Raw genomic sequence first — 20,611 nt, 5'->3', positions numbered from 1 at the left:
ACCCAACAACATCCGTGGGGCATCGTCCTGAGAAGGAGCAGAGGACTGGGTCTCCATGAAGGCTTTATCATTATTATTTTATTTAAATGATTGTTTTATTAAGTATTTGTCTAACATCTCAAAATAAACATTTACATAATACCCTATATTCTAGGACTTCGCTTCTTCCACTTCCCTGGTTCATTTTGTTTATCTATCATTCCTGTATTTTTACTGTGTCAATTTTGTCAGTTCTCCTATTTTGCATCATTCAATGATTAATTAAACTGCTGAATTTATCTCAATGCTGCCAACATTTTCAAATGTGTACAGTTAGTTTATTTTCCATATAATCAGCAATAGATATTCTTCTTGCTCTCTTAGTCTATTCATTAAACTTGATAGTTCTGCATATTCTATCGGCTTAAGTTGCCAGTCCTCCTTTTTGGGAAGGTTGTTTTAGACATTTTTTTCATCTCATCCTTTTTACATGCCCACCACATATGAAAAAAAGTTCATTTCTTTACATTTCCAGCACAAATCCAATTCTGCTTTATACATCATAGCAAATCTGCTCAGAGTTAGATGCCATCTATGAATCATTTTCATTTCTCTTTCAATGCATAACATGCAGTAAATTTCAAATCATTCATCCAAAGTTTCTCCCAAAGATTTAGGCCTTTATTGTGCCCTAAGTCCATTGCCCAGTAAGTCATTGAAGCTTTGACCAGTTCATCCTTTCCCCCCATTCCAATAATAATTTATACATTTTAGACAATGATTTATCCTTATTCTGTATTAACTCTCTTTCATATTGTGAGTTTTGGTCTGAAAAACCATGTTTCTTATCTAATTCAAACATATCATGTAGCTCTTGGTAATGTAACCAATCTGTGACTTGACTTTTTAAATCTTCCATTGGTTTCAGTCTGGGTTCACTCCCTGTAAAATCCAACAAGTCTCTATAAATCGCCCATTGTCTATCCATATTAATTCTCTTAATGGTAATTGCTTCAATGGAGGATATCAACAGAGGTGCTTTTCTTTCCAACAAATTTTTGTATTTCTCTATACAGACTCTATACAAATTTTTCCTAATAATGTGATTCTTAAACTTTTGTAGATTTTAGCTTTCCCATACTAAAGATATGCATTCCAGCCAAATTTTATATCATGACCCTCCAAATAAAAAATGTGTGCATTTTCCAATACAATCCATTCCTTTAACCAACACAAACAGACTGCCTCATAATATAATTGCAGGTCGGGCAGGGCAAAGTCCCCTCTTTCTTTTGTGTCATGCCCCTGCCAAACGAATTCAGAGATATCTCCCCACACACAATGGAAAGCTTTAAGTCACCTCCTACAAGATGTAAAGTGGAACAGTTTGGTGATCTCCTCCAGAGAGCCAGCTCTAGAATGGAAGCACCGCAACAGTGAAGGTTGTGCTGATGAGACCATCTATAAATATGCCCCCCCCCAAGAAAGACCTATTTCCATGAATGGCGTGGTCCAACTGTGACCCATGGCAGACCTCAAAACCAGGTCAAAGAGCATCTTGCTGAACCAGGAGCTCAGATTGAACAGCCACCGACCTGCATACTGCTTCATAAAAGCTCGACATTTATTCCTGATCCACTCTACAGTGCTATTTACCCATTGAACTTTTCTGCTTTAGCCATGGAGTTTTACATCTCTCATTCATCACTTATATGGCTTAACAATCTAGTCTAGCCTTACCCTCGGTACAAAACAGATTGGCCTTTCTTTGATGATAAATTGTTTTTCTATTCAACCTAGAGCTCCCATGTCCCTTTGCCCACAATCTAAGCACCCATTAATAAATTTTAGTGGGGAAGACTCGTTACACGTTGACTTGTTACAATAAATCCTCACACTGGCCTTTGATATTGAATAACTTGACCAGGCTGTTCTGCACTGACAGCAGGAACATAGAAATCTGCCTTATGCAGAGTCAGACCATTGCTCTATATAGCTAATATAAACAGATAAAAGACTTATTTTTGGTGGTCACTAGGTATGTTTTTTTTAAGCCAGCAGAAGTAATTTGGGGTAGCTTTACCTAGCAGTTGGAGGAAATGCTCCCTCAGAGAATAAAGCCCTACCTTCTGGTGGCATAAGATTTCAGCAAGGCCTTTGACAAGTTGCCCCATGATATTCTTGTAAAGAAGCTGGTAAAATGTGGGCTATACAATGCTACCATTCAGTGGATTTGTAACTGGCTAACTGACCGAACCCAAAGGGTGCTCATCAATGGCTCCTCTTAATCCTGGAGAAAAGTGACTAGTGGGGTGCCACAGGGTTCTGTCTTTGGCCCAGTCTTATTCAACATCTTTATCAATGACTTGGATGATGGGCTTGAGGGCATCCTGAGCAAGACAAGGGGGGCTGCAAAGCAAGCCAAAGCAAACAAGATGAATTTTAACAGGGAGAAATGTAAAGTACTGCACTTGGGGGGGGATGAAAGGCACAAATACAGGATGGGTGACACCTGGCTTGAGAGCAGTACATGTGAAAAGGATCTAGGAGTCTTGGTAGACCACAAACTTGACATGAGTCAACAGTGTGATGCAGCAGCTAAAAAAGCCAATGCAATTCTGGGCTGCATCAATAGGAGTATAGCATCTAGAACAAGGGAAATCATAGTACCACTGTATTTTGCTCTGGTCAGACCTCACCTGGAGTACTGTGTCCAGTTCTGGGCACCACAGTTCAAGAAGGATACTGACCAGCTGGAACGTGTCCAGAAGAGGGCAACCAAAATGGTCAAAGGCCTGGAAACGATGCCTCATGAGGAATGGCTTAGGGAGCTGGACATGTTTAGCCTGGAGAAGAGAAGGTTAAGGGGTGATATGACAGCCATGTTCAAATATATAAAAGGATGTCATATAGAGGAGGGAGAAAGGTTGTTTTCTGCTGCTCCAGAAAAGCGGACACGGAGCAATGGATTCAAGCTACAAGAAAGAAGATTCCTCCTAAACATTAGGAAGAACTTCCTGACAGTAAGAGCTGTTCGGCAGTGGAATTTGCTACCAAGGGGTGTGGTGGAGTCTCCCTCTTTGGAGGTCTTTAAGCGGAGGCTTGACAGGCAAATGTCAAGAATGCTTTGATGGTGTTTCCTGCTTGGCAGGGAGTTGGACTGGATGGCCCTTGTGGTCTCTTCCAACTCTATGATTCTATGATTCTAAGATCCGCTTTAAGTTTAGAAACACAATGTCAGAAGACAAAAATTGGCATTCTCTGAGTCTCACAGATAATTGCACAGCGTGCACACTTAAGAACATAAGAAGAACCTGCTGGATCAGGCCAATGGCCCATATAGCGCAGCATCCTGTTCTCACAGTGGCTGGACAGTTGCCATAATGGCAAGTCCCCAAGCTGGACCTGGGCACAAGAGCCCTCTCTTCTCCTCGCCTGTGGTTTCCAGCAATTGGCACTGAGATGTGATCACTGCCTTGGACCATGGAGGCAGAACAAAGCCTTCATCATGGCTAATAGCCATGGATAGCCCTATGCTTCCCGATTTGATCCAATCCTCTTTTAAAGCCATCTAGGTTGGAGACCATCACTGCCACAGTTTAAATTCTGCCACAGCAAATTCCACAGTTTAACTTTTCACCGCATGAAGAAATGTTTTTCTTTCTCTGTCCTGAACCTTCCCGCATTCAGCTTCACTGGATGTTCTACCAGTTCTAGTGTTTTGAGAGTGGGCTTTCTCTATGCCATCCTTAATTTCCTAAACCTCTATCACATTTCCCTCTTCCTTGCCTTTTCTCTAAAGGAGAAAGCGCCAAATGTGGCAACCTTTCCTCCACAGGACTCACTCCGTCGACTTTGGTTGCCCTCAGAGCCGTATTTAGGTTTGATGAGGCCCTAAGCTACTGGGACGTGGGTGGCGCTGTGGGTTAAACCACAAAGCCTAGGGCTTGCCGATCAGAAGGGTGGCGGTTCGAATCCCCGCGACGGGGTGAGCTCCCATTGTTCGGTCCCTGCTGCTGCCAACCTAGCAGTTCGAGAAGCACGTCAAAAGTGCAAGTAGATAAATAGGTACCGCTACAGCGGGAAGGTAAACGGTGTTTCCGTGTGCTGCTCTGGTTCGCCAGAAGCGGCTTAGTCATGTTGGCCATGTGACCCGGAAGCTGTACGCCGGCTCCCTCGGCCAGTAAAGCGAGATGAGCGCCGCAACCCCAGAGTTGTCTGTGACTGGACCTAATGGTCAGGGGTCCCTTTACCTTTAAGCTACTGAACGTAATGGGGCCCTTTGGATGTCCAGCTGTCCATTGCCAACAACAGATAGTCACTGTTTTTTTGTGTTGAATATACCGGTATGCAGTGGTCAGCAAACTTTTTCAGCAGGGGGCTGGTCCACTGTCCCTCAGACCTTGTGGGGGGGCCAGACTACATTTTGGGGAAAAGATAAAAATGAACGAATTCCTATGCCCCACAAATAACCCAGAGATGCATTTTTTTTTAAAAGGACACATTCTACTCATGTAAAAACATGCTGATTCCTGGACCATCCGCAGGCCAGATTTAGAAGGTGATTGGGCTGGATCCGGCCCCTGGGCCTTAGTTTGCCTACCCATGTGCTATATGGTAATTTATGGACCAAATAGCTATCTAAAGCCATTTGCACATAACAAAATATGTATTTTATCAAAGCACATCTTTTTCCGCTTTAATTTGGGGGGGGGGCTCCCCAAGAGAGTGGGGCCCTAAGCTATTGCTTGTTTAGCTTATACGTAAATCTGGCACTGGTTGCCCTCTGTTCTGAACCTCTTCCAACCCTACGTTATCCTTTCCGAGGAGAGGCAGCCAGAACTGTACACGGTATCCCAAATGTGGCCGCAGCACCTCACACCTTCCTAGTTCAAAACACGCCAAGTGAAACAGCAGAGCCTGGGAAACGCTTGGCTGTCTTTGCTACTGAAGGATTTTTGCTAAAAGAGGATTCCCTTTCAGCTCTCGGCACCCACCGAGACTGATTGTTGACAGCGCGCAGCTCAAATATCATTTGCTTAATTTCTGTCCTGTGTTTACACAAGAGAGCTCCTCTTTCTAGTCATCAAAAGGGCATCGGTGCCCGCAAAAGCCTAAAGAACTTCCAGCCACTGGCTTTGCACAGCACATGAAATATTGAAGGCACTTGTCAAAATGCCCTAATGGTGTTTTTTTTTTCCTGGGGAGAGGGGGTCTCGTTGCTTTAGCTCCATTTCCCCTCAAGCCTGCCACGGGATGTTTTGAGTATTCCTCTCTGCTGAAGTCGCCTTAGACAACAGGAGCAAAAGGAGTGAGAAAATATGCTGTGTTTCCTGACAATATCCTCCCCTTCCCATCTGTTGTTGTTCGGAGCGCATACAGCGTTTGAAATATCATTTTTGCTTCTACCTCTAGAATATAAAATAAAACAGATTGATACCCACAACTTGCCAACCTCTCTGCATTGCCGGTTAAAGGAATTACATAAATATCCACTGTGTCGGCTCCCACCTCGTACATCTGGGATTCTGTCATTTTGGATGTCTCACTTAATTTGTGTTACTTGGTCACTAGATTGTATCCTTTCACTCCTGATTTGTTTTGAAGTGTGAAATGAAGTACTGTTCTAATGTTATTTCCATGCTGACTGGGAATAGATTGTTTCAGGATCTGTTTTTTAAAAAGCAAACCAACTATCATGTCTAAGGCAAGAAAAGAAAGTATCACCTTGAATCTAGAGTTTCAAAAGATTTGGACATATATTGTAGACACATTCCATAAAAAGGTAACGGGCAGGGGCATGTCTATGTTGCAAGATGTACAGCACACCACGTGCACAGTTTGGAGGGAAATCTCACATTTCATTTGCAAAAATAAAATCAAGTTTCTAGACCAGGCACCCCCAACCTCAGCCGTCCAGATGTTTTGGGACTACAACTCCCATCATCCCTGTTAGCTAGGGATGATGGGAGGTGTAGTCCCAAAACATCTGGTGGGCCAAGGTTGGGGGTGCCTGGTCTAGACCTTATGACTGAGGATATTTGTTTATAGATGACATCTGGTGAGATATGTAAAGGCACAGACATTTCCAGTGGTGAGGAAATGAGCTTCAGTGCCTTGCGTCTGCCAGGACACTGAGGTCCAGCACCGAGGGCCTTCTGGCGGTTCCCTCATTGCGAGAAGCCAAGTTGCAGGGAACTAGGCAGAGGGCCTTCTCGGTGGTGGCGCCTACCCTGTGGAACGCCCTCCCAACATATGTCAAAAAGGAAAACAACTACCAGACTTTTAGGAGACATCTGAAGGCAGCCCTGTTCAGGGAGGCTTTTAATGTTTAATAGATTATTGTGTTTTATTCTTCTGTTGGAAGCCGCCCAGAGTGGCTGGGGAGACCTGGCCAGATGGGCGGGGTATAAATAATATATTATTATTATTATTATTATTATTATTATTATTATTATTATTATTGCGTAACACCTTGCAGAAGCAGAGTAACTTGTGCAGAATATGACATAGTCAATTTTAAAAAATTGCAATCATAAAATGCATACGTTTGGCTGTTAAGCCAAGCTGGGATCTATTCATGCAACAGAACGATGTGGCAGAATAGATTTCCAGTGCAATCCTATGCAAGAATGGGCTGCAACATATGTAAAAATCTCAAATCTGAAATTTAAATAGAGGGAGCTGAAATTTTACTTGGAAATGTGAAATTCAAATCCTTAGACCAGTTGGCATCTTTTGGTTATTGTGACGAGTATGAAATCTCATGTTGTCAAATACAACATTCCATGAATTCCTTCCATTTTATGGGTTTTCAAAGTTCTGTGGGGGAAATGCTCATTTGCACCTTCAAATTGCCATCACCCCACCTTGCTGTTCACCATTGCTCTTTGGGACACCAAGGAGCCAAATCTGATTCTTCACCATTTTGCCTACTGGGGTCTTGTGATCCCTGACTGGGTGGAAAAGCCCACACAACTAATTCAGGATGAGGAAGAAAAGGAGAAACATTGGTTGCATTTATTTTGTTTTTCCTGGTTTTCTTCCATTAGGGGATCTCAGTGCAACTACTGGGATAGAGATACAATATCAAAAGAACACAATGAAATAGCAATTCAATCCGGGGAAAAAATGTAAATAAATGAGCAATAGCCAGGAAGGCAATGGTGCTGAACAGCGTTGAAGAAAAGGGGAGTTATTTGTACCGTCTAGTTATTTTTAAGAGAAATTTCTACCACTCTGAAACAGTTTTGACCTGAAAATGGAAACCTCTTAAATATTTGCCGTAGACAGATGGGCAACTATCAGACCCTGTCCAATATTATTATATGCCAAGGAGTAAACAATGCAAAATGCCGCTGCGTGTCAGTGATCAAATATGCAACCGTGATTTCGCTCATCATCAGATGTCAAATGCTGGATAGAAAATATTCATTGAGTGTTCTGTGGCAAACGGCTAGTTAGCCTGTGCCCCCTTCAGATGCGCAATTCTCATCAGCCCCAGCCAAGTCCAGAATTTCCAGAGGAGAATTTGAAAGCAGACTCACGTCAGACATCGGAAGCATATCCAGTACACACAACACCCCCTCAAAATCCCCAGAAACTGCTGTTTCCTCCTCACAAAGCCACAACTCCCGGCATCCTTAAACTATGGTTCCCAGGACTCTTTGGGTGCAGCCATGTATTTTATTTTTATTTTAAAATATTTATTAAATTTTAGTAATACAGAAAAAGAAAAAGAAATGCACCCTACAGGTGCAAAGACATACAAAAATAAGGCTACTATTTACATATACACACACATAAATCCTTCCCACCCCCATATTTTCCCACCACCACACCCTTTGACCCTCCCCTCCGCAACATCCCAACTTCCTTATCTTATAGATTCGATACTATCATTGCAATTTTTAAATTTTAAATTTTGATCTCATTATGACATTCCTAATTAACATTTTCTACTTTACTCCTTTAACCTAAGCATATCAACCTATTCATTCTTGAACAGTGTGTGTCCATGTATTCTTCGAAACTTTGCCATTCTAGTCTGAGTTTTTGCTTTGTCTGCCTTCTTATGTATGCAGTTAGCTTTGCCATTTCTATAAATTGACTTAGTTTGTATAGCCAGTCTTCTTTTGTGGGTATTACTTCCCAGTACGTTTCTGAGCACAGGTCAAAGTGTTGGTGCTGACCTTTAAAGCCCTAAATGGCCTCGGTCCAGTATACCTGAAGGAGCGTCTCCACCTCCATCATTCTGCCCGGACACTGAGATCCAGCACCGAGGGCCTTCTGGCGGTTCCCTCGCTACGAGAAGCTAAGTTACAGGGAACCAGGCAGAGGGCCTTCTCAGTGGTGGCGCCCGCCCTGTGGAACGCCCTCCCATCAGATGTCAAAGAGAAAAACAACTACCAGACTTTTAGAAGACATCTGAAGGCAGCCCTGTTTAGGGAGGTTTTTAATGTTTAATAGATCACTGTGTTTTATTTTTCTGTTGGAAGCCGCCCAGAGTGGCTGGGGAAACCCAGCCAGATGGGTGGGGTATAAATAATAAATTATTATTATTATTATTATTATTATTATTATTATTATTATTATTATTATTATTTGCTGGCATATACTATCCTGGCGGCTGCTCTAGCATATAAGAAAATCCTTTCTTTTTCTGTGGTATATCTTTTCCCAATAAGCCTAATAAATATGCCTCTGGTTTCTTTTGTAAATATGTTTTTAACATGTTTTTTTGAGTTGTTCATGATTCATACCCCAGTAGAGGCTGGAGCCATGTATTTTAAATGTGCGTTGGATTCGCTTTGGTGTGAACCTGCCCTGGGATAGCAACTTTGACCAAAGCAGAATAACGAATTTGCTTCACAAGGAACCCCCTGCTAGCGTATTTTTCAAATCCACCTTTTCGGGGGAAAGCAACGACATGTAGAAACAAATGCAAAGTTTAAACTTAATTTTCTTTGCGCATCCTTTTTAAAGGAATTGCCAGGATCCTTATATGCTGCTGCTGCTGCTTTATTAAAGAATCATGGAGTGACAATCAGCATTGCGGCCTCCCAGCCCCATTACCTGGGCCTTGATCTTCAGGGGAAGCGGCAATCCCCTCTTGGTGACATCATGGGCCGTTGCCAAGGAAACATCACAACCTCGGGCTTTATTAGTTTGCCACGAGATTATAGCGAGGAGAAAATGGGCATGCAAAGACTTGTTGAAAGACAAATATCTCAGGCAATTAGCAAAACCAGCAAAGGAAAAATTATGATAATACAGGAGATAGGAACATTAATCCAATTTATAAGTATAATCTACCCCAAAGTACTCCCCAGTGAGAAGGTAGCTCTTCCACAGCCCCTTCATTCTTAAGTAAACTGAAGTTTGGGGAATAACATGCAACAGTACAGTAATTAGACATTTCGTTGGGCAATTTGGAAGTTTATTATAAAACTACAGCTTGAGGGTTTAGGTAGGTTTGTCAACTTATATTCAGTATTTTAATATTTTGTTGGAAGCCGCCCAGAGTAGCTGGGGAAACCCAGCCAGGTGGGCAGGGTATAAATAATAAATTATTATTGTTGTTGTTAATTTGTGTGTGGAAATCAGAGACGAGGCCCATCTCTCTTTCCATGTGCAGAAACCGGTTCCCGACATTCCGTCACACTCTTGTGTGACCAAGAGAAAGAACCCAAGATGGTGCTGTATACATATAGTAGCTGGCTTGGTTCTGGAAATCAGAGATGGGACATACTGTATGTCTCTATGTCTTTGCGTACAGAAAAACAGGATCTCAACATTCCGTCACACTCCTGTGTGACCAAGAGAAAGAACCAAGGATGATGCCATATACAAATAGTAGCTGGCTTGGAAATCAGATCCAAGGCATACCTCTCTCTTTCTTCATGTATATAAAAAACAGGTAGCCAACACTCTGTCACACGCTAATGTGACCAAGAGACAGAACCCAAGATGGTGCCATATGGCTTGATTCATCATCGCTGAGCACACCTATGGTGAACAGTTGGATACTGTGTTTAAAAGAGCAGCGAAGTCAAAGCTCCTCTATCTCTTCCTACCCCATGCAAAGTATTAGGGTGGATGTCTGTCACCAACAGTGCTCCTGAGAGTGTGTGGACACCGTGTGTTCTACGTGCACAGTGACAGTGTGACCCCCCCCCCATCTGGTGGCTTTGCAGAAATGAGAAGTCTTCCTCTTGAGTCTGCTCTTCCATCTTGTCTGCTGGCACCTCTCTATATCTGTGGCCAACACTCTTAGCAGGACTAAGGAATCTAGTATGGAGCTCTAAAGAAAACTGGGTGGGGCTATGCTAGGTGAGAGGAAAGTCCATTCCTGATGGTCCCCATCATTTGCTTCCACATAGGGTATTCAGGTCGAGTGCCGCCCTAATGGGAGGGATCCCCCAAAATGGCCCAATGAGAAACCTGATGCATGCATAAGGTGAAGCTCATGCACACTGGTAGATAGAGATAGATAGAGATAGATACCGTAGATAGATAGATAGATAGATAGATAGATAGATAGATAGATAGAGTGCAAAGTCAGCAGTATACATCATAATGCCCAGTTTCTTAGGATCAGCAAGGCTGCATCCTATGCCTGGGGCTCCTGGGAGCAAGCTCCATTGAAGTTAACGGTGTTTCCTTCTGACAGCACAGGTTCAACTTCTAAAGCACAGAAAGATTTGTAATGAGCTGAAATGCAACCTTTCACTTTTAACTAGAAATGGGAAAAGGAACACTTCACAAAGAAATGTTGCTAGTGTGGAGAAGGAACCCCGTGGAAAAGAATAAAGCGCCCAACTTCTGCTCGATTATATTCCTCGGTCTCCGACTTCTACACTGATCCATCACAAGTAAACTTGAAAGCCTTGTTATTACCTCATTCACTTGTCAGAGGAAGGAGAATCCTTCCGTTGTTTTGGAAACAGCACCATTGCTCCTGCTCCGAGAAAGTCCTGGTGCTCTGCTCCCCTTCCCCCACCCCCTTTCACTATACCACTGGCCATATGTCCGTTCATGCCTCAATAAGCTGAACCTTTGACAAAATGTTGCCCTACAGAAACCTCTTTCCTCTGCAAGTACTTCTTGCTTGCCTTTGAAGGGAATGAATAATGTGTACCTGGAGCTTCATCCTTCCCCGCAGAGTAAGCAGCGTTGTGGACTTTGTTGTTGCCTCGCAGGGATGTTCTGACATTCTGGTGCCACCAAAGAACTTAGACACCGGTCACGGCTGGAAGTCCTGTGCCAAAGAACAGAGAAAAGGAGTTTTAACTAGAGGGGGGAACCCCCCCCCCACATATACATATAAATAATAATAATAATAATAATAATAATAATAATAATAATGCCACTCTGGGCGGCTTCCAACAGAAATATTAAAATACACTAATTTCTCAAAGATTAAAAGCTTCCCTAAACAGGGCTGCCTTCAGATGTCCTCTAAAAGTCTGGTAGTTGTTTTTCTTTTTGACATGTGGTGGGAGGGCGTTCCACAGGGCGGGTGCCACTACCGAGAAGGCCCTCTGCCTGGTTCCCTGTAACTTGGCTTCTTGCAGCGAGGGAACCGCCAGAAGGCCCTCGGCACTGGACCTCAGTGTCTGGGCAGAATGATGGAGGTGGAGATGCTCCTTCAAGTATACTGGACCGAGGCCGTTTAGGGCTTTCAAGGTCAGCACCAACACTTTGAATTGTGCTCGGAAACCTACTGGGAGCCAGTGCAGGTCTTTCAAGACCAGTGTTATGTGGTCTCGGCGGCTGCTGCCAGTCACCAGTCTAGCTGCTGCATTCTGGATTAATTGTAGTTTCCAGGTCACCTTCAAAGGTAGCCCCATGTACAGTGTATGGCAGTAGTCCAAGTGGGAGATAACTAGAGCATGCACCACTCTGGCGAGACAATCCGCGGGTAGGTAGGGACTCAGCCTGCGTACCAGATGGAGCTGGTAGACACCTGCCCTGGACACATAATTGACCTGCGCCTCCATGGACAGCTGTGAGTCCAAAATGACTCCCAGGCTGCGCACCTGGTCCTTCAGGGGCTCAGTTACCCCATTCAGGACCAGGGAGTCCTCCACACCTGCCCGCCTCCTGTCCCCCACAAACAGTACTTCTGTCTTGTCAGGATTCAACCTCAATCTGTTAGGTTGAATCTGAAGAAGATTCAAAATGGCCCAGATCTGGAGATGGGGTTGATTTACAGATGTAGTGGGAAAGCTCGCAAAGTTAAAATGGACATATACAGCACATGTGGCAAGAGACAACTCAGGCTGAAGGGATAAAGCAGTACAGAGATCCTGCAATTTCAAAAGACCAAGTGAGTGATCACCTTTATGATGGGTGGGTGATCTAAAACTAGCAGCAGGGCTTATGTAGCTGCAAGAAACAACAATGATGAGAACTTGAAGAGGCAGATATCCAAGGATGTGTTTGGTTAATTTTTATTGAAATTTTTCAACAACAGTTGTTGCATATAAGAACAATTTTTTTATCTTTGTCTCGGTATCTCTTTACCCACTATACCCAATAGGAAAGCTTCTGGTGTTGTTGTTTTTTGACAAATGTGTTTTTACACATTTTCTTTAACTCATTATATATCATCTCCCAGAAAGCTTTTACCTCTTTACATGTCCACCACATATAGTAAAAAGTGCCCTCCTTTTCTTTACATTTCCAACATTCATTTTTAGTTCTATACATTTTAGCCAATTTAACTGGTGTTAAATCCCACTTATACATCATTTTCATAACATTTTCTTTAAGAGTACTGCGTGCAGTAAAGTTAATACTTTCATTCCATAACCTTTCCCACTCTTCTAACTTATAACCAATATCTTTAGCCCAATCTGAGAGAGCTTTTCTACCCTGTTTCTCATGCAGGGACCACCACCTTCCAGCTGCTTATCCAAGAGGTGTCTATCCAAGGATGTATGTGAGCTGCTGTAGTGTAGAAGAAGAAGAATCAAATGAAGATAGCCAACCAGCCTCAGCTTTAAGGCAGCTGGTGACTGTTTGCTGGGCTGGGAGACAGTTGTACTTGACCAACAGGGAAACTGAGGCTCTGAGGAGTCTGAATCACTTGCACGAGGGGCAAGGACAGAGCTATGACAGGGCATATAAAACCTGGTTGCACTGCTGGAGCAGAGAAGGGTTGAGTCAAATATTTTGCAAGCTGGTGCTGATTTCTCCAAATGCATAAAATTTTCCTTGGCCACTTATTGCCACCCTGATTTCCTAGGGCAATTTCTGCCCTCCAAGAGCTTTAGCAGGAGAAGAAGTGGATTCGGTGTCCACCCCTCTTATCTAAATTCAGTTGGTAAGGTGGGTTGGCGACACCATCCCTGACTGGCTGGGCTCTCATAAATACAAGCGGGTGGGCAGTGGGGAATTGCAGAAAAGTACCAGCAAGCGACCTAAGGGACCCAGGTGGCGCTGTGGGTTAAACCACAGAGTCTAGGGCTTGCTGATCAGAAGGTCGGCGGTTCGAATCCCTGCAATGGGGTGAGCTCCCGTTGCTCGGTCCCAGCTCCTGCCCACCTAGCAGTTCGAAAGCACATCACAGTGCAAGTAGATAAATAGGGACCGCTCCGGCGGGAAGGTAAACGGCGTTTCCGTGCACTGCTCTGGTTCGCCAGAAGCAGCTTTGTCATGCTGGCCACATGACCCGGAAGCTGTCTGCGGACAAACGCCGGCTCCCTCGGCCTATAGAGCGAGATGAGCGCCGCAACCCCAGAGTCGGACACGACTGGACTTGATGGTCAGGGGCCCCTTTACCCTTTACCTTTACCAGCAAGCCTATGGGTAAAAACAAGCATACACAAAACAGCCTACAACAGAGCAAGAGGAAGGGGATTTTTCTTTTGTTTTAACTCTTACGTAGCCTTTGAAACAACAACTTCTGCATGGAGAACCAATTAGCGAGCACATTCAGCGTGGCACTCATTCCAATACACTGCACCTCGGCACCTGCTGAGGTCATCTCCTCTCTGGCAAATTCTCGGAGGACAATTTGCCACCATCTCCCTCGCTCGCATTCCAAATTCTGGCCCCTTCCTTGACGGCGGTGCACCTGACAGCCCACAGCATTGCATTCGCTGCACTGAATAGTCTATTTTGTGCCTAATGCCTACAATGAGAAGCAGAGGAAACAAATCTACCGTAATTTCCCATGTTTAGTGCCTTATTACGGTGGCTGCCTCCACTGATTAGTTTGCATTTTTCCTGCGACGCCTTCCTGAGCGCTCCTTCTGCTCCGCATCCTTTATCTTCATCTTCAGCTATCAATGAGCTCAGGCTGGCTGTATCAGCAGTCACGGCAGAAGCTTCTGAGAGGGGCTGTGGATGGAGAGACCGGGCCTTGAAGCGCTGAAGACCTCGCCTCTGCCATGAACTGAATAGGGGGCTGAAGCTCTGCCCATTTATCACATGAAAACAAAGAAGTGGAGCAATAGTGGTCAACAATGAAACTGCCACATTTGCAAAGCTAAGCAGGGTCCGGTCTGGTTTCAAACTGGATGGGAAACCATGTGTTGGGATTCCTGCTTTACAAGAGGTTGAGCTAGATGACCCTCGGGGTTCCTCCCAACTCTACAGTTCTATGATTCTCCGATTTTATTTCAAGCTGGCCAATCTAAAACCAAACTCACAGCCCTAACTGGGAAGCACTGCCTGTCCCACCTACCAAGTGGGGCTAATAAGAACATACCCTGCAAGGTTGGTCTAAGGCAGGCATCCCCAAACTTCGGCCCTCCAGATGTTTTGGACTACAATTCCCATCTTCCCCGACCACTGGTCCTGTTAGCTAGGGAGTTGTAGGCCAAAACATCTGGAGGGCCGAAGTTTGGGGATGCCTGGTCTAAGGCAGGGCTAAGGTGCCTCAGACCCACAGGGGCTGGATGTGGCCCCCCAACTCTATCTATCTGCTCACCCCCTCTCTAGGTTACACAGCTTTCGAGCCCTGGTTCACACCTCCGTCAAGTGTTTTTGCCTGCCTGGAATGTGTCCATGAACTCTGATGATGTCCCTTGCTTCCCAGGACAGACGGGGAAGTGTGAGCCTGTGTAGAAACTAGCCTGCTGTCCAGAGGTAAATTTTTGCATTCATTGCCTGGCCCACCACTGGCATCTGGCCCCCAGATAGTTACTCAGAATGGAATCCGGCTCTTGGACCGAGAAAAGTCTCATCCCTGCTGCAAGATCCCCCTACACTTTGAACCCTCTGTCTCACCGTATCCCAACCCAGAGCATTCCAGGTGTTGTCAAACACCCATCGTCCCTGACCATTGGGCATGCTGGCTGGTGATGATGGGAGCTGGAGTGCAAAAGGATCTGGAGGGCCCCAGGATGGGGAAAGACTACTCTATATAGGTGAATGGAGCATGTATACACTTCTCCCTTTCCGGCTGAGCTCACTGCCTCTCTGTATATTGACACTGTTTTGCAACTTGGTTTGGGAAAAGCAAGAAGCTTTTGCATTCTCAAATGTCTGGCCTCAGAAATAAATGGAGGAAATAAAATGGTGAATAGCAGGCGAAACTGTACAACTGAGCTGGTTAGGAGGGAAAGGTAGTATGATTGCCTTAAGGCACCCCCCGCCCCATTACACTATCAGTTAATAAGTTTCATTTAAAGACAGAGAAAGAGAAGGAGAGAAACTTCTGCTTACTGATTTGCTGCTTAATTGCAGACTCCACATCCGGGTGGAGGATCGACTCCCCACCCAAAAGCAATTTCGTATCTGGTTCCTGTGGGATCCATTCCACTGCCGACGGATCTCTCCAGGCCTCCTCATTGTCTTAACTTATTACTCAAGTAGAGAATGGATAAAGAACTTAACTGAGATCATTCTCCCTCTCCCCCCCACCCCCCCAAGTAACATGACTCAGAAGATTGTATTACTCATCACGAACCTGGTGCCTCCGCTCCCCTTTGAATGCTTTTGGAATTGTTTGCAGCTAATAAGTCCGTTCCCCCAGGAAGTTATTGTTCTGTGCAGGGAAATCCTTTTGATGTTCTTTGTAACGGTACAAGTGTTCAGGCAACATTCCCATTGAAAGTCCACAAGATTGTGATGGCTGGGTCAGAAGACTATAAGAGGTGGCTGCTGGATCAGACCAGTGGCCCATCAAGCCCAGCATCCTGTTCTCCCAGTGGCCAACCAGCTGCCTGTAGGAAACCTGCAAGCAGGATCCAAGCACAAGAATAATCTCCCCTCCTGTGGTTTCCCGCAACCCGTATTCGGAAACTTTGCTGCCTCCAACAGATCCTAGCCATCATGGCCGCTAGCCACAATAGCCCTCTCCTCCATGAATCTCCTTTTAAAGGCATCCAGGTTGGCGACCATCACTGCCCCCTGGAGGTGTGAGTTCCACAGTTATGCACTGTACAAAAAAAAAGTGCATCTTCTTGTTGCCTATCATGAATTTCCCCATATTCAGCATCATTTGATATCCGTGAGTTGTGTTAGGAGAAAGGGACAAATTTGTGGACATCCGATTCAGGCATCTGGTTGTAATAGAGAGAGAGGTGAAGTCTGCCAGCAGAAAAATGCCTAGAGATGGCCCTTCACAATGCCACAGGTGTCATAGGTATCTGTAATACCACCTCCTTCGGGGGGGGGCAGGCTTGGTAGTTCCACCACCCTCAGAGGTAACAGCCCAGGAAAAGATCCCACCATTCTGTGACAGCCCCTACACTGCAGAATTCCCTTCACACAAAGGTGTGTCTGGTACCTTTGCCTTGTAGTTTTCCTCAAATGCTGAAGAGCCACCTCTTTCACACCTGAGACATATCATTTGTTAGGACCTGCCCTCCTTCCTGTAATCTGTTTCACCTGGTGTGAATATTGCATTGCTGTAATAAACTACTCTGAAGCCTCACAGTGAGGGGGTAGGGAGGAAATCTAAGGACTCAACAATGTATGGCCTCGCCTTTTTTTAAAAAGGGGGAAAAGGGCATCTTGCAGCTGCTCAAAAATACCCCCGGTTAAAGAGCTCCCTTCTCAGACTCAAAAACTGCCAACTTCCCCAAGAGAGGCTTCATCTTCTTCTGCTGTTTGTGGTTTGCCTTATTATCGTTGGTTTAACATACTGTGGGATGTCATTTCTGGTCTGCAGCTCAGTGACCTTTGCAAGTCTGCCTCCGTCCATCAAGGAATTTTCGTAAGTAAATAGCCAAAAGATCCCACTCCACTTTACTCCGCGCTTCTAGATGTTAAACATTTGTGGAGTGGGGAGGACATATTTTCCTCCCCTCTTTCTAAATCGCACATATTAAAGCAGAAGGCAGCACCTTCCTCCTCTTCGCTTTGTATCTTCTAAGGAATACCAAACTTCTTTTTGAGGGGGAATTAAAGTAAAAAGTTGCTAAGTACAGCTTGTATCCTTTAATGCAGAGATAAGCAAACTTCCAGCTTGCTGGACATACTTATTGCAATCCCAATATCTACCAACTGGAGCCAAGTGCAAAAAGAGCACCTCTGACCACATCCAGAGACTTCTTTTTCAGTACTTTCACACAAAAAGTCCATTCCGGGTTTTCGAGTGCTGTTGCAATCCACGGGGAACAGCTTGGGATATGCTCAAACCACATGTTGAAATCAGTGGGGCATAGAATAAGGGCTTCCTTTTGACTGGCTCATGCCCAACACAGCAACAGAAAAATGAAAATTTTATGCCTCACCATCCCAAAACTTACTGAGCAACACAGAATCAAAGATGGGAACTAACAGCTTGCCATCTTATATACTAATAGCAAACACATTCAACAGGTGCCAAAATGGCACCATCAACACATGAGAAGAAGGTATTGGGATTGGGGGGGGGGGAAGAGAATATACAACAAACAAGAATATACAAGAAGTTTGAGGCAAGAGAGCCATGTGGGCATGAAATGCTTATTGTTTGTGATGGTGATGGGTTGGTGGCAAGGGGTGGAATGGAATGCCCTGGCAAAGGGCATGGCTGGCTAGCTGGCCTCCTGAACAGGAAGACTCTCGCCAGGGGTAGGCAACTAAGGGCCGGGGGTTGGATGTGGCCCAATCGCCTTCTCAATCCGGCCCACGGACGGTCCAGGAATCAGCATGTTTTCACATGAGTAGAATTTGTCCTTTTATTTAAAATGCATCTCTGGGTGATTTGTGGGACCTGCCTTGTGTTTTGACATGAGTAGAACGTGTGCTTTTATTTGAAATGCATCTCTGGGTTATTTGTGGGGCATAGGAATTCGTTCATTTTTTTCTTCAAAATATAGTCCGGCCCACCATATGGTTTGAGGGACGGTGGACCAGCCCACGGCTGAAAAAGGTTGCTGAGCCCTGCTCTACGCTGAAAGCTTTTCATAAATGGAGCAAATCCAAAACTGGCAGGTTTATCCATCCCTATCAGAAGCCAGGAGTTGTACAAGTCCAAAGAGGACACAGAAGCACACCAGAGTCAGGAAGGCAGTTGCACCTCTCAACAGGAAGTCCATTATAGCCTTTCCTGTCTCGAAGGACCCAGCGACCAGGCTAGGGGCAGGGGCAGGGAGAGATTCCAGAGTTTGCAGAGTTAAGAAAGGTTTAAAGTAGTTTTATAATGTTCTCATATGTCTCTTAGGGACCCAAACAGCAAGGTATTTCTTGGGCTACTCCGAAGGGCTTGGGTTTCTTTGGAAGAGCTGAAGGACTATGGTGTCCTCAAGATTTGCTTTATTTACAAATATCAAATTCACACTTCATGAATTATGGTGCTGGGGGAGACTCTTGAGAGTCCCATGGACTGCAAGAAGATCAAACCTATCCATTCTGAAGGAAATCAACCCTGGGTGCTCACTGGAAGGACAGATTGTGAAGCTGAGGGTCCAATACTTTGGCCACCTCATGAGAAGAGAAGACTCCCTGGAAAAGACCCTGATGTTGGGAAAGATTGAGGGCACTAGGAGAAGGGGACGACAGAGGACGAGATGGTTGGACAGTGTTCTCGAAGCTACGAACATGAGTTTGACCAAACTGCAGGAGGCAGTGCAAGACAGGAGTGCCTGGCGTGCTCTGGTCCATGGGGTCACGAAGAGTCGGACACGACTAAACGACTAAACAACAACAACAACACAAATATCAAAGCTGAGCTGAGAGGATACAAAATGCTCTTAAAAGCAGAAGGCATGGCGCCCAGTTTAACTTTGCAGATTCCCAGGGCCGCTGTGCCCTCCCTGCTTTCGGCCAACACCAGCTAGACCAGCCTTTGCCAACCTGGTGCCCTACAGATGCTTTGGGCAGCTCTCTTCTTCTTCATCACCATCACCACCAAGTAACCATCATCTCCTCCGCTGAACAGGCTCATTGAGGCAGAGCAGTGAGCCCAGGAAAAAATGCACAGAGGTTTGCTGCTCTCGACTATCCAGCATAAAATGCGGAAGATTAAAACAAATGCCGGGGGAAGAAATTATATGCTAAATTTCAGCTTGACGTGATTTGAAATGGCTGAGCCCTTAAGCCCTGGAAGTTAGGGTTTTAAGAACACATAATGAGGGCGGGGAAAGGATACTGTAATAAAATGCAAAGTATAGCTTTACAGAGGTATTCTTAAAATTAAAAAAAAAAAGACGAAAGGAGCTGAGCCCGCTAGCGACCGATTTTCAAATATCGGTATCATTACCTTATGATTACATCCTGCTTTTTATTAGAAATGCAAAATATTAAAAGCATTACATTGGGAGAGGCACATGAATTTCCCTGCAATTGATGCCTCCCAGCTCATTCTCTTGTTCCTATCTCGTAAGACCAGCCACACAGAATTGAAAATATATGTTCCGCATCAGCCATGGCTGTAGACGGGGGGCGTTGCAAGGGGGGGAGAACAGGATCATAGAACCATAGAATTGTGTTGGAAGGGACCCAGAAGCAAATGTAGTCCAACCCCCCGCAATGCAGGAATCACAGCTAAAGAATTTAGTTTACCAGCCCCACCCCAGCTTAATGCCAAGAAAGCCTACATTCATTCTGGAACCTGCCAACATCTAGAGGCCACCCCACTAGCGCATCCCTCAAAATTGCTCTCGACTCCCCCACCCTAGCGCATCCCTCAAAATTGATGGGCTCAGAGTGGCTGCCCGGCATTGCCAGATCTTGGTGCTCAGGGTGCATCTCTTGGTAGTACGGTGTAGTGGTTAGAGTGCTGAAAGATGGCATATAAATGTAATGAATAAATGAAAGAAATTATTATTATTATTATTATTATTATTATTATTATTATTATTATTATACCCTACCCATCTGGCCGGGTTTCCCCAGCCACTCTGGGCAGCTTCCAACAGAATATTAAAACACAATAAAACATCAAGCATTTTAAACTTCCCTAAACAGGGCTGCCTTCAGATGTATTCTAAAAGTCAGATAGATGTTTTTTTCCTTGACATCTGGTGGAAGGGCGTTCCACAGGGCGGGCGCCACTACCAAGGCCCTCTGCCTGGTTCCCTGTAACTTGGCTTCTTGCAGGGAGGGAACCGCCAGAAGGCCCTCGGAGCTGGACCTCAGTGTCCGGGCAGAACGATGGGGGTGGAGATGCTCCTTCAGGTATACTGGGCCGACACCATTTAGGTCTTTAAAGGTCAGCACCAACACTTTGAATTGTGCTCGGAAACAT

At 44.9% G+C, this 20,611-nt stretch overlaps 1 long non-coding RNA gene across 1 annotated transcript in view; it reads right to left on the bottom strand.

Annotated features, from left to right (window-relative positions):
- The window catches only part of LOC118093303 (uncharacterized), a 171,037-nt gene extending 159,794 nt beyond the window's left edge, over window positions 1-11,243 (bottom strand). Inside the window, exon 1 of the long non-coding RNA XR_004693617.2 lies at window positions 11,120-11,243. This is a non-coding gene — a long non-coding RNA (uncharacterized LOC118093303). The remainder of the gene's footprint in view (window positions 1-11,119) is intronic.
- Between the last annotated feature and the right edge of the window lie 9,368 nt (window positions 11,244-20,611).

The sequence above is a fragment of the Zootoca vivipara genome, chromosome 14, assembly GCF_963506605.1.
Source record: "Zootoca vivipara chromosome 14, rZooViv1.1, whole genome shotgun sequence".
NCBI classification, from domain to species: Eukaryota; Metazoa; Chordata; class Lepidosauria; order Squamata; family Lacertidae; genus Zootoca; species Zootoca vivipara.
This window is presented reverse-complemented; position numbering and strand designations above follow the sequence as displayed.